The sequence below is a fragment of the Ranitomeya variabilis genome, chromosome 2 (genome assembly GCF_051348905.1).
Source record: "Ranitomeya variabilis isolate aRanVar5 chromosome 2, aRanVar5.hap1, whole genome shotgun sequence".
NCBI classification, from domain to species: Eukaryota; Metazoa; Chordata; class Amphibia; order Anura; family Dendrobatidae; genus Ranitomeya; species Ranitomeya variabilis.
Window position 1 is genome coordinate 304,592,651 of NC_135233.1, and position 19,029 is coordinate 304,611,679.

The 19,029-nt window shown below is 47.0% G+C and overlaps 1 protein-coding gene across 5 annotated transcripts in view; it reads left to right on the top strand.

The window, feature by feature from the left end:
• The window catches only part of SEPTIN6 (septin 6), a 105,753-nt gene that overhangs the window by 38,510 nt on the left and 48,214 nt on the right, over positions 1-19,029 (top strand). The gene's annotated exons all lie outside the window — the stretch shown is intronic.

The window sequence follows — 19,029 nt, forward strand, 5'->3', positions numbered from 1 at the left end:
AAATGGTGCAGACATTCTGCAGCGTCAAAACCGCAGCAGATCCTGAACATGGGAACGTACTGTAATATGTCTCAATATTTTGGAACAACTAGTAAGTTGTGCAAAAATAGTGACATTTGGCTTTTATACGCCAGTCCAGACTAGCTACACCAGTGTGGGCATAGCATGGACGAGGCAAGGCTATACCCACCCATCACATTCATGGTAAGTTTATTCCATTTTAGTGGCGTAGCGTCGTAAATGTGCTCCAATCCCCGACTAAAGTGCATTTCTGGCGGTGAGCCCCTTCATTAACTTTGGTGTGCACAACGCCAGTCTCAGTAAGTCGCCCCCTAAGAGTCTATTTGCAGCTGCTTTTAGCCGTGGTCTTCCCTCCAAATGCTGGCCGCACTGTGGCTCTGTACCCTTTTTATAGATTTTGTAGGGTGATGTGAGTCATCTCATTTCGGCCACATAAGAAAATTGTTAGAAATTTATGCACTGAGGCTTCAGAAGCAGGGGCTGGGAGATACATGTACATGGAACCTACAAATAGAAGGAGTACATGGACCCCAAATAATGTAAGCTAAAAATAATGATAAAATATATAAAAATATCACATTGTATTACATGTTAATAAATCCAATAAAAATATACAGAAAATTAAATGAAGTAAACCTGTACAAATGGGTCAGTGGTGAAGACACAATAAACGGACAACAAAACACACAAGGGACCAAAGGGTAAGGGTTGTTTGAAAATGGATGGACTGATAAAAAAAAAAAGTCATGAAAGTATGTAAATATATGCATGCCCAAAAGGGTTGTACAAAGTGCATACACAGATGTAGCCTAAATTACAATAGTATCATACTCTAATGCTTAGTGCTCATAAAAACATGTGCTCTAAGAGCAGTAGTGGGTATGAAAACAGCAATGCATTTAAAATCTAATGCTCAACAATGTAACTTTGTGTCTCAGTGTGTATGTTCGCAGCCCCGACGCGCATTTTGCATGGGCTTCCGCAGGAGGCTATGCCAAGGACTGATATTGGGACAGGAGACAATGAGTCCTTATTAGTGCATTTTCTAAATGGGCTAAAGTCAACATTGGGGACAACAAGGATCTGTATATATTTTTTTTAAATCTATAAACTGGCTACATGGACAAAACCATGGCAGAGGAATTATTTGTAATGCACCTGGGTCGCAGTAATTGTATTGTTTTCATATTTATGGAAATAAACCAGGTGTAAGAGAACAGGAGGAGGATCTGGGTATGAACAACTGCAGTACGCCATGCAAAGCAGGAGCTACAAAAGAAAATTAAGTTTTAGAGTGTATTAAAAAGAGAATTCTGTGATTGCAATGTGAAATCACCCCTCTGTTTATGGGATTCGTTTTTTTATTTCCATATTCTAAAAAGGATATGGGATGGGAGGATTTCCTTATGAGAGGTTAGAAAACTAGACTTTCTCCTACGCCTCATTGGGGGACACAGGACCATGGGTGTTATGCTGCTGCCACTAGGAGGACACTAAGTAAACACAGAAAGAATAGCTCCTCCCCTGCAGTATACACCCTCCTGCTGGCTCTCAGTGAACCAGTTCTTGCTTAGTGTCTGTAGGAGGCACTTGGGTCTGCTTTCAGACCCCACTGCTTTTATTTTATCTTTTTACTTTTTATTCTATTTTTCCTTAACGGAGCGAATGGGGGCGACGGTTCCTTTCTAGGTTCCGATCTCCCCCGAACCATCAACAGGCAAGTACGTGGAGCGTTCCTCCCGTATCCTTTCCTGCAATGTTGGATGCCAGCCCTGAGCTCATAATACGGGCGACGGTTCCTTCGCGTTCCGATCCCTTCGCGTTCCGATCTCCCCCCTCCATAGCAGGCGACCACATGGAGTAGCCCTCCATCTACCTCTCCTGGAGCCAGGTGCATAGCCGGACATGACATATATGGCATCCGTGCAGCCCCCCTCTGCATCACCATTGATATAGCGGATGACGCATGGCGGCAGAAGCTCTCAACCCCCTCCCTGACCATGGCGACGGTGAAATGAGCACCGGCCCACCGCATCTACCGTGAGTACACTGCGGGGGCCGAGGCGCTAGGGGGGGTCCTGGTCCCCGGGGTATGGGAGGTCCGCACCTTAAGCCTGTGTCCGTGGGTGGTCCGTAGTGCGGCAACCCCACGAAGGAGTGCAGCTAATGATGGCGCTAATAGCGGTTGCGGTGCTGCAGGCCGCAACCGCAGAAGAAGAAGAAAAAAAAATTCCCTCAATACAGGCCGGCGTTTTGGCCACGCCCACCGGCAGTTAGCCCCACCCACTTTTCCTGGCGCTTCTCGTTCCCTGTGATGAGCTCCCACTTTCTGGTCTCGGCAGCCATCTTGGGACACCCATAGCCCTGATGCTGCAGCACTGCTCCAGCGTTTCCCATCACAGCCCTCAGGACTAGCATTTTTCTCTGCCTACAATGCGGACCTGCCCTGGGGACTCAAGACACAGGACCTGGGTAAGCTGCTGACACATAGCTTAACCCTTCCCCTGCTAGTAAGCGCTTTCCTCCAGGCTTTACTATGACTCAACCAAGCCTCACAAAAAGTCTGGGAAAACCCACACTGTATTTTTCGCTGCATTTACCTCTTGTAAGGTATCATTACCCCAGGGTCACAATACTGCATTGTGCACAGCTTGTGAACCGGTGACTGCTCAGGAACCACCTGTTGCTGATACTGAACCCAGTGAGCCTAGTCCCCCTGAGTGGGCTACCTCCCTTTCCCGGTCTATGGCATCCCTGACAAAAGCGTTAGACTCGTTCCGAGACCTTTTCTGTAACCAGGGCACTAATATGGACGACGCTTCCAATGGTCAGAACCCCTCGTACTCCAGGGGTCGTACCTTGCCAAGGAGTTCTCACTCTTCCAGGAAAAGGACTCGTGCCATATCCCCAGACCATCAACGGTTTTCGGGTTCGGAGAGCTTCATTTCTCGCTCCCCTTACATTGGGGCTAGTAGAGAACCTGTTTCAGAGGATGATTCTTATACGTCCCTAGATCAGGAATTTCATCACGATCAGGAGACTCTCGACTCTCTAATTGAGTCAGTGAATAAGGCTTTGAGACTTGAGGAGGAACCCTTATCTAAAACGGATCATGCCGTGTCCTTTAAGAGGACCAAACGAGCTCATAGAGTGTTCGCCACTCATCCCGAGTTTAAGCAAATTGTTGAATCTCACAGGATCCGTCCAGATAAACGATTCACAGGGCAGAAGTCCATGGAGTCCAAATATCCCTTTGCCCAGGATCTAAGAAAAGATTGGTCACAATCTCCCCCAGTAGATCCTCCGGTATCACGCCTGGCTACGAAATCTGTTTTATCCTCCTCAGAGGGCGCCTCTATTAAAAATCCAACCGATCGTCAGATTGACAATATGGCGCGTTCAGCCTTTGAAGCCTCAGTGCCGCACTCTTTCCATCTTTTGCCGCTACGTGGGTGGCTAAGGCTATGACCCACTGGGCTGAGGTCTTGTCTTCAGCAGTACTGGATACCAATCTTCCCCCCCCGAGGTAGCAGAGCTCGCTACTCAGCCAGAGCTGGAGATTTTGTAGTGACCGCATCCCTGGATGCCGCTGACTGCGCTTCTCAAGCAGCAGCAAATGCCATCATCATCCGGAGGTCCTTATGGCTCAGGGACTGGCGTGCGGATTCTACTTCCAAAAAGTCATTGACTTCTCTCCCATATCACAGCGGTCGCCTTTTTGGCGCAAAGCTCGACCAGTTAATTTCTGACGCCACTGGAGGGAAGAGTAAATTTCTCTAGTCACCTTCCACGACGGCATACGGAGGTTGCCTCTTTGCCCTAATGGGGAACAGGAAATGGAGAGGTTAAAAGGCCCTCCCTCCTCCCTCTCACCAGTGTCTTTCCTGTTCCCCATGGGACAGGAGAGGTTTACTTCATATGCAGTGGTGGCCGGTAACTGCTGCATCTAACAAGCTCTGGCTTGTATGTAACCGGGCAGCATGGGGTCGTATCTTACCTCCCCTCTTATGCTGCTCCCGTCGCGCCGCGCTGCGGTGTCCTCGGCACCTGTTCCTAGCTTTCCCGCGCCCCCGTGAGGGCAAAGCAGGCTAGCGTTCCTGACCGGAGTCCTCCTGGAGCTCTCCGGTCTCCTTCCCCTCCACATGCCGCTGGCGACCCGGAAGTGATCACGCGCGTCACTTCCGGTCTTTTCTGCACTCCCTGGAGGCACTTCCGCCGGCGGTGTCTCGTGCAGGACAGCGTCCTCCACGCTGGACCATGGAGGGGAGGAGGGTTTTCCACATCGCTGGGGGCAGGAACATACCGCTGAGTATAAAACCTGCCAGAAAACGTCGCAGGTAAGACTGTCCTGTCATGGAGAGCAGTACCTGCCCTGCGCTTGCAGACCCAGCGCTGCCCCTGCCACAGTAAGTGCCGCAGGGACAGGGGTCCTTAGTTAGTTACTTGGGGGTATCTTTTAGTCATCACGCTCTCTCCCCTCTCATTACAGGGAGAAAAGTCTGCCCCCAAAACTACTACTAAAAAGAAGTGTTCCATCTGTAATATTAAGCTGCCACCATTATGGGAGGAAAAACTCTGCAGGACCTGTACTGACAAGGTTGTCAGGGCAGAGCAACCTTCTTTACTAGAGGAAATCCGCTCTTTGGTCAAGCAAGAGGTGCAATCCTCCCTAGCGGCCTTTACCCCCCCCACCCCCTCCGCCACCCTCTCCAGCTAAAAAAAGGAAAATCCAGGAGGAGGATTCTGAATCTGAGTCAGACCTCTTCTATGCCTCATCCTCGGGTCGACGGGAGGAACCTACGTCCCCTATAACATCTGAAGCTAGGAAATATTTTTTCTCTTCAGACTGGATTGAGGACTTAGTAGCTGCCGTACGCAGTACTCTGGGGCTGGAGGAGGAGCCAGAACCACAGTCCATTCAGGACCAGATGTTTGGTGGCATAACTATGGGTAAACGGGTAGGGTTTGCAATCCACTCGAATACACTGTGTTCCAAATTATTATGCACATAGAGTTTAGGAGTGATAAGGTTAGAATTTTTTTGTTTGTCATTTAAACTCATTGATGGTGATGTGTGTCAGGGCTCTTTATATCACTGAAAGCAATTGCAGATACCTGTGCAAATTAGTTTGGCAGGTGTGTCCACATAAAGGTAAGATTACTTAAGAAGGCTGTTCCACATTATTAAGCAGCCTACATTTTTTGCCAAAATGGGAAAGAAAAAGGATGTGTCGGCTGCTGAGAAGCAACAAATTGTGGAGTATTTAGGTCAAGGCATGACTACAATCAACATTGCCAAGACACTTCATCGTGATCATCGCATAATCAAGAAGTATGTAGCTGATTCCCAGCACACACGTGTGCGTGCTGATGAGGAAAAATTGAGGACTCTTTTCAACAAGCAATTGCATAAGGTTAAAAGAGCAGCTGCAAAAATGCCTTGTCATAGCAGCAGACAAGTTTTTGAAGCTGCTGGTGCCTCCAAAGTCCCCAGAACAACAAGATGCAGGGTCCTTCAGAGGTTTGCAGCTGTGCGTAAGCCATCCTGTCGACCACCTCTATCCACTGCAACAAGCAGAAACGGCTCCAGTGGGCCAAACGATACATGAAGACTGACTTCCAAACTGTTTTGTTCACCGATGAGTGCCGTGCAACGCTCGATGGTCCAGATGGATGGCGTGGAGGATGGACACCCCATGAAAACACTGCTAAGGCGCCAACAAGGAGGAGGTGGAGTAATGTTTTGGGCTGGAATCATGGGGAGAGAGATTGTCGGCCCCTTTATGATCCCTGAAGGGGTAAAGATGAACTCCATAATCTATGTGGAGTTTCTAAAACAACACTTCCTGCCATGGTTCGAGGAAGATCCGTGCTTTCCGCAGCAAGATCATTTTCATGCATGATAATGCACCGTCTCATGCTGCAAAAAACACATCTGCATCTCTGGCTGCTATGGGCATAAAAGAGGACAAACTTATGGTGTGGCCACCATCTTCCCCTGACCTCAACCCCATTGAAAACCTCTGGAGCATGATCAAAAGGAGTGTCTATGATGGCGGGAGGCAGTTCACATCTAAGCAACAGCTCTGGGAGGGTATTCTGTCCACATGCAAAACAATTAAAGCAGAAACCATCCAAAAACTGACAAATTCAATGGATGAGAGAGTTCAGAAGCTTCTTTTGAACAAGGGGTCCTATGTGCAAATGTAACATCAAACAGTTTTCAAGTGAAAACTTTATTCTGGGTGATTTCATTTTGTAATAAGCTGATAATGCTTATAACTTCACAATTTACCATTTTTTTGTTCAAAATAAAAAAAAAAAAGGTTGAAAACTCTGCTGTGCATAATAATTTGGAACATGCATTTTGAGTGTTTATTTTATACTGTTTTCATAGGCAGTTTGTTCCAAAACATTGCAATTATACTAGAAAAGTAGATGACTGGAAAATAACAATGACTGCAATTCAGATAGGTAATTTAGAGAAAATATGAGGAAATATTATTTGCATAATAATTTGGAACACAGTGTATATCTGATATGATTGACCAAGAGTGGGAATTACCTGAAAAACGTCTCAGTACTCCATCCGAGATGAAGCATAGATTCCCCTTAGAAGGCGATTTAGCCAAATGGGATATCCCTAAAGTTGATTCTCAGGTGGCAAGAGTGGCTAAGAGAACGGCTCTTCCATTCGAAGACTCGTCACAGTTAAAGGATCCAATGGACAGGAAAATAGAAAGTCTGTTGAAAAAATCGTGGGAGACCTCCACGGTAGCCCTCAAAGCCAATATTGCATCAACATGTGTGGCTAGAGCTCTTTTCCACTGGATAGGTGAACTAGAATCTCACATATCCCAGGGCACATCTAGAGCGGAATTGTTGGACTCTCTACCCAGTCTCCTTAGAGCCACGGGCTTCCTAGCGGATTCCTCTAAGGAAACTATCAGAATTGCTGCTAGGTCATTAGTACAGACTAACTCAGCTAGAAGGGCGCTGTGGTTAAAAATGTGGTCTGGTGATATCACCTCCAAGGCCAAATTGTGCGCCATACCATTTAAAGGGAACCTATCACCCCGTTTTTTAAAGATTAGATAAAAATAGTGTGAAATAGGGGCAGAGCTGGGCTTTACATTACTGCCTTTTTGGTGCCTTTACACCCCCGTTAGGCTGCCGAAATACCTTTGTGAAGTGGCCGTTTTCTGCTGTCACTCAAGTTGGTCAGGTCGGATGGGCGTGGTCACAGTGCTGTTTCTCCCCCAGATCAGGCTCATCATTACGTTGGTGGCGTAGTGGTGTGCGCAGGTCCAAAGCGAAGATCCACTGCCCAGGAGATTCAAAACAGCGCGGTCTTCGCTATTCGCCGTTTACCGGTGGGCACGGCCATCTTTCCTGTGGCCGCGCGTGCGCAGATGGAGCGCTCTGCTGCCCGGGGCTTCAGGAAAATGGCCGCGGGATTCCGCGCGTGCGCAGATGGAGATCGCGGCGGCCATTTTCCTGAAGCCCCGGGCAGCAGAGCGCTCCATCTGCGCACGCGCGGCCACAGGAAAGATAGCCGCGCCCACCGGTAAACGGCGAATAGCGAAGTCCGCGCTGTTTTGAATCTCCTGGGCAGTGGCTCTTCGCTTTGGACATGCGCACACCACTACGCCACCAACGTAATGATGAGCCTGATCTGGGGGAGAAACAGCGCTGTGACCACGCCCATCCGACCTGACCAACTTGAGTGACAGCAGAAAACGGCCACTTCACAAAGGTATTTCGGCAGCCTAACGGGGGTGTAAAGGCACCAAAAAGGCAGTAATGTAAAGCCCAGCTCTGCCCCTATTTCACACTATTTTTATCTAATTTTTAAAAAACGGGGTGATAGGTTCCCTTTAAAGGTAACTACGTCTTCGGGCCTTCTCTGGATGACGTCTTGGAGAAAGCAACCGATAAAAAGAAAGCCCTCCCAGATCAAAAAACTCCCCAAAAGAAGTTTTTTTTCGTCCCTTTCAGGCCCAAACCTCTCAAAGAGGGAAAGGCAAATCCGGGAGGTGGAGTTACCCGAAGGGAGGGGGGAGAAACATCCTTATCCCTCAGCAACAGCAGCAGCAGTCTCAACAGGAGAAGCGGTGGCTTCGACCCGGTGGGGGGGAGACTTTCAAATTTTGTTTCCCAGTGGCAAAACATCACCAGTTGCCCCTGGGTCCTCAATGTCATCAAAGAGGGTCTCCTAATAGAATTTATTTCCTCCCCCCACAGGGTCTAAAAGTCACCTCCCTTACCTCCTTGAAAGATCAGTCCATTTTGGAGTCGGGTCTCAGGGCCCTAAAGATGTCAAATACAATATCCCAGGTACCGGAATCGGAGAGGGATCGAGGGCATTACTCTCGTCTATTTCTGGTTCCCAAACCATCGGGCGAGTCTCGTATTATTATAAATCTAAAGAGTCTCAATCGGCATATCAAATACCGAAGGTTCAAGATGGAATCAGTGCGGAATGCCATTCCCTTGATAGGTCCGCACTCCTTCATGGCTACTCTCGATCTGAAAGATGCCTACTTTCACATCCCCATTCACCAGAGACATCGCCAATATCTCAAATTTGCAGTACAAAGGGCATGTCTGATAGAGCACTATCAATTCAACGTTCTTCCATTTGGAATTTCCTCTGCTCCAAGAGTATTTTCCAAAATAATGGGGGAAATAGTCTCCTTTATCCGGAGGCAAGGCGTCTGTATAGTGCCATATCTAGACGACCTTTTGTTAGTGGCTCCTACCAAACAAACCCTAGAGTCTCATGTATCAAAGACTCTCAATATTCTAACATCTCTCGGATGGGTGCCGAATTTGGAGAAATCTCACCTACGACCCTCCAAACGCAGGAGATTCCTGGGAGTTCTTCTGGACTCTGCAAGACAAATGTCCTTCCTCCCATTGGAACATCGTCTAACCCTACTATCAAAGGTCAAGACATTCAGGGACACCAGATCCCCTACAATCAGAGAAGGCATGTCTCTTCTAGGATCGATGACAGCCTGCATCCAATCGGTACCATGGGCCCAGGCCCATTCCAGAATTCTTCAGGCACATATCCTGCAGAATTGGGACGGTCATCCCAGTTCTTTGAACAAAAGGTTGTACACCAGGTCGTGTCAAAGCCCTCCCTGGCATGGTGGGTAACCTCAAAAAATTTACAAAAGGGAGTCAGTTGGACACAAGTTCCACTGACTACAGTTACGACAGATGCCAGCAAGAGGCTGGGGGGCCATGATAAATCACACCTTTTTCCAAGGTCTCTGGGACCAGTCAACAAGCAGGAAGTCTTCCAACTACAGAGAGCTAAAAGCTGTAGAGGAAGCCCTGCTAGTAGGAGGTCATCTTATCAAGGGACATCACGTTCGGATATATTCGGATAATGTGACCATGGTGGCCCACATCAGACATCAGGGCAGTTCAAAGAACAACAGCCTGAAGAACATATCTGCCCGACTATGCTACTGGGCAGAAAGACATCTTTTATCTCTGACGGCAGTTCTCCTGAAAGGCTCATCCAACATTCAGGCAGACTATCTAAGTCGCCAGGACATACATCCGGGGAATGGTGTTTGAGCAACCGAAGTTTCGAGATGCTGGTGAACAAATGGGGTCTTCCAGAAATCGACCTCTTTGCATCCAGCCAAAACGCGAAAGTCGAAGCCTTCTTCTCACTAAACCCCAGGGACAGCTCCAAAGGAGTGGATGCACTAGCCCAGAAATTGAATTTTCGGCTGGCCTATGCGTTTCCACCAATTCCAATATTGGCGAGAGTCTTGCAGAAAGTGCGGGAAGAACAAACACCAACCATATTGGTAGCTCCATTGTGGCCAAAGAGGAGTTGGTACAACCTGATAGTGGATCTACAGGCGGATGGCCCGTTCCAATTTCCGATAGAAGAAGACCTTCTTTCTCAAGAACCAATCCATCTCCTAGATGCCCACAAATGGAATCTGGCGGCATGGCTACTGAAGCCCAAATATTAAGAGCCAGAGGACTATCAGAGGCAGTGGTTTCCACACTTCAAAAATCTAGGAAACCGGTAACCATTGCTATATATAATAAGATCTGGAAGAAATTCTCATCTTTTTGTCTTCCTGAAGTGCCAGATCCCTTCAATCCGAATTTATCAAAAATTCTAGACTTTCTGCAAAAAGGCTTAGAAATAGGCCTCAGGCCTAGCACCCTAAAAGTTCAAGTTTCCGCCCTCAGTTCAATATTTGATCAGGATCTGGCGAATCATCGCTGGATTAAGAGGTTCATGATATCAGCTTCTAGAATGAACCCTAAGAAACGAATAACAGTACCACTGTGGGATCTCAACCTGGTGTTACAAGGGCTCACAGGTCCCCCCTTCGAACCATTATCCTCCTGCTCCCAGAAAAATCTGATCTATAAAACAATTTTTCTAGTGGCTATTACATCATCAAGGAGGGTGGGGGAATTACAAGCCCTCTCAATGAGAGAACCATACCTGTCCATTCGAGATGACTCTATAATACTGCGCCTAGACCCTTCCTTTCTTCCAAAGGTCGTATCAGATTTCCACCGCTCTCAGGAAATTGTTCTACCTTCTTTTTGCCAAAATCCTGCAAATCCAAAAGAAGAGAGATTCCATATGCTGGACGTCAGGCGCATTGTATTATTTTACCTAGAACAAACCAGTTCTTACAGAATTGACCAGAATCTATTTGTCCATCCATCGGGACAAAACAAAGGGAAGAAGGTAGTCAAAAGTACTATTGCCAACTAGATCAAGAAAGCAATAGCAGAAGCATACCTGGCTCAAGATGAAACCCCTCCAGTGGGAATCAAGGCTCATTCGACTAGATCAAACTCAGTCTCCTGGGCAGAAAGAGCAGGTGCATCAGCAGAGCAAATCTGCAGGGCAGCAACATGGTCTTCGTTGCATACTTTCTCCAGACATTACAGATTAGATGTAATGCCCAACAAGGATTTAGCCTTCGGCCGGAAAGTACTCCAGGCTGTTGTCCCTCCCTAGCGCCAATTAGTTGGTATTCCTCTGTATGCCGTCGTGGAAGGTGACTAGAGAAAATAGAATTATTCTTACCGTTAATTCGGTTTCTAGGAACCTTCCACGACTGCGCTAGTTCCCTCCCTATACTCCTGGATTTAAATCTGGGATTCAAGGTAAACCGGTGCTATGGTTTTCAGTTATAAGTCACTGGTGAGAGGGAGGTGGGAGGGAGGGCCTTTGAACCTCTCCATTTCCTGTTCCCCATTAGGGCAAAGAGGCAACCTCCGTATGCCGTCGTGGAAGGTTCTTAGAAACCGAATTAACGGTAAGAATAATTCTATTTTCTTCCACAACAGAGACCCTCTCGGCCCTTTCGGAACCTGCAACCACAGGCTCGGTCCCGATTTTTTTCGTTACAACTCAAACTGGTCCTCTACTTCCACATCTCCCGGTTCCGGCCGGGCACAACCTGGAGACAGAGGTTCACAGGCCTCTTATAAGCCTTCTCCTTCTTGGAGAGGCAGACCAAGGCAGCCGGGATCCAGAGGCGCCAGAACGGGCAGACCTTCCACACAATGACTCCCTGCGGTATCTGGGGGACACCCTCAAATAGGCGGCCGCCTGCTTTCCTTCAGTGCTGCGTGGCTCTCGGTCGTTCACGATGAGTGGGTCCGCGATCTAGTGTCCTCCAGATACAAGATGGATCTCTTATCTTGTCCTCCAAACCGTTTTTTCCTGTCTTCTCCTCCCAGGGCAAAAGCATCAGAGTTCTTCAAAGCTATAAGCTTTCTGAGAAAAGACGGAGTTATTATTCTGGTCCCTCAAAGCGAAAGGTTTCAAGGTTTTTATTCAAACCTCTTCATTGTTCCAAAGAAGGACGGTACAGTACGGCCCATACTGGACCTAAAACTTCTGAACAAGTTCGTCAGGGTACGACGGTTCCGGATGGAATCGCTTCGTTCTGTCATCGCCTCCATGGAAAAAGGCGAGTTCCTGGCGTCTCTAGACATCCAGGACGCATACCTCCACATTCCTATTTTACCTTCTCACCAAAGGTTTCTTCGCTTTGCAGTTCAGGAAGATCACTTCCAATTCGTTGCTCTGCCCTTCGGCCTCGCCACCGCTCCCAGGGTATTCACCAAGGTCATGGCTGCTGCCGTGGCCATACTCCACACCCGGGGAGTGGTGGCGCTCCTGTATTTAGACGATATCCTCATCAAAGGCCCCTCTTTCCGCTCCTGCAAGGAAGCCGTTGCCATCACAATAGATACCCTTTCTCGCCTGGGTTGGAAGATAAACTTCAAAAAATCTTCCCCAGTGCCGGCTCAGCGAATTTCCTTTCTAGGAATGATACTCGACTCGTCCCGGGGGTTGGTTCTTCTTCCCCGGAAAAGATCTCAGTCTTACAGCGAGAAGCTCAGAAGCTCTCTCAGCCTCGCTCTCACTCTCTGCGCTTCAGTATGAGAGTCCTCGGCAGGATGGTAGCAGCTATGGAGGTGGTTCCATTTGCCCAACTACACCTCCGTCCTCTACAGCATGCCCTCCTGGCTGTTTGGGACAGGAACCCGTTCTCCCTAGACCGTCGGTTCCTCCTTCCCCAGCGAGTCAGACAGTCTCTCAGGTGGTGGACATTGAAATCCTCCCTGAATCAAGGGAAGTCTTTTCTTCCAGTACACTGGCTGGTTGTGACGACAGACGCCAGTCTTCTAGGCTGGGGAGTGGTGTTCCTTCACCACACTGCTCAGGGCCGCTGGTCCCCCCAGGAATCACGCCTTCCAATCAACATTTTGGAAATCCGGGCGATCAGGCTGGCACTTCTCCTTGTTCCATCCCTTCCTAGCAGGTTGCCCAATCAGGATTCAGTCCGACAACGCCACTGCAGTGGCATACATCAACCGCCAAGGGGGAACCCGCAGCAGGGCGGCCATGACAGAGGTAGTGTCATGTCGGACGCTGTTCAGACCAGGTCGTCCAACAGACAGCGGTAATTCCGCTTTTGACTACTATTTGCTCATTGGTGTCTGCTAGATTTTGTCTAGCTGTTCCGGGGTTAATTTACCTAATCCTCGGATTGGAAGCTGGGCCATTCCCATTGCCTTTAAATAGTTCTCCTGATCATTGGGCGTCGCCGATTATAGCTTCTGTCTTGTGCGTTATCTCGGTCTGGAGTGGAGAGCTGGTTGTTGGAGATTCGTTGCTGGTGGTGTATTTTCCTCTGTCTTATTTACTCCTTCCTATATTTGTATTTATTTTGCCCTGCACATTTATAGTGTATTCCTGAGTGACTGCGGCGTGGTGTATATTTTCCTTTATCCTTGTCTGTGCCAACTGTGGGTATTGGAATATTACCTCTTTACTGGGTGGAGGGCGGAGGTATCAGCCTAGGGTTAAAACCGGAGACAGGGTGAGGTTCGAGGCCTGGACATGCACACCATCAGTGTAAACTCCAGGTAGAGGGTCAGTCAGGTTTTCCCTAGTCTGAGGGAAACTGCAGGGGCCCGGGTTATTAGCTCTCGCTCACCTAGTCTCCCCGTGACAGGTAGGCCACATCCTCCGATGGGCCGAGGAAAACCGCTCAATGATCTCTGCGGTTCACATCCCGGGAGTGGACAATTGGGAGGCAGACTTCCTCAGTCGGCAATGCATCGACTCCGGGGAGTGTTCTCTCCATCTGGAGATCTTCCACCAGATCTGCTGTCGTTGGGGAACCCCGGACGTGGATCTGATGGCCTCACGGCTGAATTCCAAGGTTCCCAACTTCATGGCTCGGTCCCACGATCCGGCAGCCATCGGGGCAGACGCTCTTGTACTCCCGTGGCATCATTTTCGGCTTCCGTACATATTTCCCCGCTTCCTCTCCTGCCGAGAGTCATCAAGAAAATCAGAGCGGAGAGGGTACCGGTAATCCTGATTGTGCCAGATTGGCCGTGCCGGGCGTGGTACGCGGAACTAGTTCAACTAGTTGCCGACGTTCCCTGGCGATTACCGATTTGCGCAGATCTGCTATCTCAAGGCCCCTTTTACCACCAGAACTCAGAGGCCCTGTGTTTGACGGCATGGCCGTTGAGTCCTGGGTCCTAACCCAGGCAGGTTTCCCTCCAGAAGTCATAGCTACCATGATCAGCGCTAGAAAGCCTACATCTATGCGTATCTATCATCGCACTTGGAAGGCTTTCTTTTCATTGTGTAGCAACCGAGGACGTTCTCCTCTACATTTTTCCATCCCTTCCATTCTCGAGTTCTTACAAACGGGTTTGGACTTGGGTCTCGCCCTTAGTTCTCTCAAGGGGCAGATCTCAGCTCTGTCTGTTCTCTTCCAACGCAGGATTGCCAACAGATTACAGGTCAAGACGTTTATTCAGGGGTTCTCCCATCGGGCGCCCCCCTATAGGATGCCGTTGGAACCATGGGACCTTAACCTGGTCCTCGGAGTCTTGCAACGGGCTCCTTTCGAACCTCTACAGGAGGTTTCCCTGTCTCATCTTTCATGGAAAGTTGCCTTTCTAGTTGTGGTCACCTCTATAAGACGAGTCTCCAAGCTGGCGGCTCTGTCCTCTCCGGTTCCGTTCCTGAACTTTCATCAGGATAAAGTGGTTTTGAGGACATCTCCCTATTTTCTACCGAAAGTTGTATCCTCTTATCATCTCAATGAGGAGATTGTCTTACCGTCACTCTGTCCGGCACCAGTCCATCGCATCGAGAAGGCCCTTCACACACTGGATTTAATGAGAGCTCTTAGGAGATACATCTCGCGGACAGCATCCTTCCGCAGGTCAGATGCCCTATTCATGCTCCCGGAAGGACCGAGGAAAGGGTTTCCCGCTTCCAAGGCGACAATAGCCAAATGGATCCGTTCGGCTATTCAAGAGTCCTACCGAGTCAGAGGTCTTCCTGCCCCAGCAGGGATTAAGGCTCACTCCACTCGGTCATTGGGTGCGTCTTGGGCCATCCGGCACCAAGCTTCGGCAGCACAAGTTTGTAAGGCTGCGACTTAGTCCAGCCTGCATACCTTTACAAAACATTACCACATTCACTCTCAAGCCTCGGCAGATGCGACCGTCGGCAGACGAATTCTGCAGGCGGCTGTGCCGCATCTGTAACTTGTGGGTGCAAGTAGCAATTGCAGTTAATTGTTTCCCACCCAGGGACTGCTTTAGGACGTCCCATGGTCCTGTGTCCCCCAATGAGGCGTAGGAGAAAAGGAGACATTTGTGTACTCACCGTAAAATCCTTTTCTCCGAGCCAATCATTGGGGGACACAGCACCCACCCTGTTAGCCTATTGGCTTTGTTTTTTTTGTTAACTTGGTTTTTGACATAGTTCATCCTTGTTAAATATTAAGCTCCTACTGCTTTGTTACCGAACTGGTTCACTGAGAGCCAGCAGGAGGGTGTATACTGCAGGGGAGGAGCTATTCTTTCTGTGTTTACTTAGTGTCCTCCTAGTGGCAGCAGCATAACACCCATGGTCCTGTGTCCCCCCCAATGATTGGCTTGGAGAAAAGGATTTTACGGTGAGTACACAAAAATCTCCTTTTTCCCTTGCGCGTGACAGTGGCCACTAAACCCATTGGGAATTTGTTAGGGTTAAAGGGACACTGTCACCTGAATTTGGAGGGAACAATCTTTAGCCATAGGGGCGGCGTTTTCGGGTGTTTGATTCACCCTTTCCTTTCCCGCTGGCTGCATGCTGGCTGCAATATGGGATTGAAGTTCATTCTCTGTCCTCCATAGTACACGCCTGCGCAAGGCAATGTACATATCCCTTTTTATATTTAGCAGTTTTCTCTTGAGCTGATCGTAGACATATGAAATTGGTGGGTGAAAGATTCTGCACATGGCTCCTAATATTAAGGGTATGTGCACACGTAGGTGGGATGTCTGCGGATTTTTCCGCACCTGTTTTTAAATCCGCAGGTAAACCGCACTGCGGATTTACTGCGGAATTACTGTGGTTTTTGTTCGGATTCCACCTGTGGTTTTACACCTGCAGATTCCTATTATTGAGCAGATGTAACCCGCTGCGGAATCCGCACAAAGAATTGACATGCTGCGGAATAAACAGCGCAGCGTTTCCGCGCAGTATTTCCCCCAGCATGTGCACTGCGGATTTTGTTTTCCATAGGTTTACATGGCACTGTAAACTCATGGAAAACAGCTGCGAATCTGCAACGTCAAAACCGCTGCGGATCCGTAGCAAAATCTGCAGCGTGTGCACATAGCCTAAAGGGCTTTCCCCAAATCCACGGTTAGCACTTATAAACTCAACAATATAGGTATTGAGGATCTGATCCCTTGGCGCTGGAACAGCCACTAGTCACAAGAGCAGGGATCGCATGCTCGCTACTCATACTTCTCCTGTCTTATGGTTGGGCAGCGAGGAGGAATCGGGGACATGGAAATCCCATGGTTCTGAACGGTAGGAGCATCAGACTCATATCTATCCTGTGGATACGTTATAAAGATTGATTCTTGGGACACCTATATTTGGCTTTGGTGAGGGGACATAGTGAACGTCGGGTTATCTGTGTTCCCCCCTCTTGTATAACGTCCAACGCTATGGATAGATATAAGATCGTGTTGCTTTAGGCAGAAACTGGACAATCTGTTAGCAACAATCTCTTGCTTTGTTCCAGGGTCAGAGAAGCTTTGTTCATCACGTTGCCAATGTATAGTAACACCATGTTCAGTGTACGCATAAAAGAACATGGGCCCGTGATGCTCGTGACAGATCGGCTTTCGCAGTATTATAGTCTGACATTCTAGAGAATTAGATGGACATGGCAAAAAATATATATTATCTTACTAGTATTCTGCTTCTGGTCTTGCAGACTTATTTTTTTTGCATTACTTTTTAGAAAATGAATTAATTGCAGACTATTGTACGGTCAGACAACCAGGTGCCAGACTAATGGAATTATGATCTAATGCTAAAATATTTGTTCAGGTAAATTAAATCCTAGAATATACATGGCTGTATTCTATTACTATGACACCAATAAAGATTTCTTTACTGGACATTTTGTTTTAGCTTTCCAACAGTGAAACAGTGGAAGCTGACAAAATAGTGGAAATCTGAACAGTGCCCTAATGGACCCTGTTGTAAGTCACTGGGGTCCATCGAGCCGTATTAGGATCCATTGTACAGAAGTATATTTTCGCTGTATTTACTCAGAAATAAAGTGTGAATTAATGACCCCATATGGAACACATTTTTCTTTTTTTGGCAATAACTTTTATTTTTCCAGCTATGAGACATTTTATATTTTAAGATTTATAAAAACCTTGGCATGGCTCTTCTCCATTTGCTGTATGTGTTCAATTTTGTGAGCTGGTGATATTCCTAAGGGAACGGAGATGACTAAATATAGTTTTCTTATTTTGGTAGTTTGACTTTCCAGACTCTTCTGCTGCCGTTAACCTGTTTTACATATGTTGTAAAATCCGTCTTTACTACTGAGTGGAAATGTGTTCTTTCCATCCCTTATTTTAGGAATACTGATGTAATTGTGTGACTGGTTTTGTGTGTTAGCAACAAGTCGGTGTGAGCAGAACACTAATAATGACATTTGCTGATGATTAGTACAAGTCTTTGGTTCACTGATGACTGACGTTATTTAAAAATGGCGGCCACGAATGGACAATCCCTTTTCAATATCCCAAATAGGAAAGAACTGAAAGCATGCGTGCCTCCTGAACCGGCGCCGCTCATTCGCTCTGTGTCCAGTGATCTCGTGACACTCTGTCCGCAGCACTTATATATATACACAGTATATATAGATAGATAGATAGATAGATATGCGTGTGTATATAAATAATTATATATACTGTGTATATAAATAATTATACTCTAGTTAATTTCACCTATAGACACAGATGTCCGTTTTTCATGTATATTCTGGCTTTGGCTGCAGAAAAAAAAACTGCATGTGACCATAGACTGGTCAGTGTGTCAGTTTTTACCACGAAACACGTGGACCATTTTTTATTTTTATTTTTTTTTTTTTTTAAATTTGAGAAAAATCCCTGGCGTCTGAATGACACTTGTTTTTATCTGCAGCATGTCAATTCTTTTAGCAGTTTTCCACTCATAGAAATCAATGCGAGAGTGCAAGACACTTATAAAACAAATTTTGCTGCTTTTTTTTGGTGAATAAAAGTAACTGTAATAAACAAACAAGCATTGTGGGCAAACACACACGTAGTCTGCACCAAAAAAACCAAAACACTGCAAAACAACACATCAAAATCTCTGAAAAAAATCCAGCAAAACCTGCATTTTGAACACAGCATTTTTACTGCCAAGGGAGCAGGTTTAGGCTGCAGAAAAAATGTAGCGAAAATGTTGCATGTGAATATAGCCTAATGCTATGTTCTCACAATTGAGAATTTAGTGAGTTATTGATGTTGCAGATTTTCTGGAGTATATCTGCACCTGTTGGCTAAGTTAGGTTACTTCAGGTTTGTTTTTTCTTTAGCCGTTGTTGTTGTGTTGTTGATGCCATGGTTTATGTCTTCTGTTTGTCATGTCCTGTTTTAATTAAATTTGCATTGTTTATGATAGTACTTAATATTTTGCTTTGACAAAACTTTATGGATATAGTCCTGTGCAGACATACGGTATATATTTATGATTTTCCACATCTAAGGCAATTCTATAGGGAAAATTTGCACATAAATCTCAGTGGACCTGCAAGAAAAATTGACATGTTGCACGTTTCAAGCAAACACCGCAGGTCAGTTTACGCAGCTTAAAAAATAAAACAGTAGGCATGAGATTTCTAGACATACCGTTCACTATTCTGCAACCATAAGACACTGCCTTTCTTACACTGTCAAAACCTCATTATGGAAACGTAACTATTGGGTCTGACTGGTGGAGCTTGTTGCTCATAGCCAGCAGAAGATTTATGTATTTGTTTGGTTGTTTTTGTTTGTTTGTTTGTTAAATGAAACCTGAAATTTGTTCAATGGGGGAAAGATATGTTTTTTCCCCAGCTATTTTATTTGTTA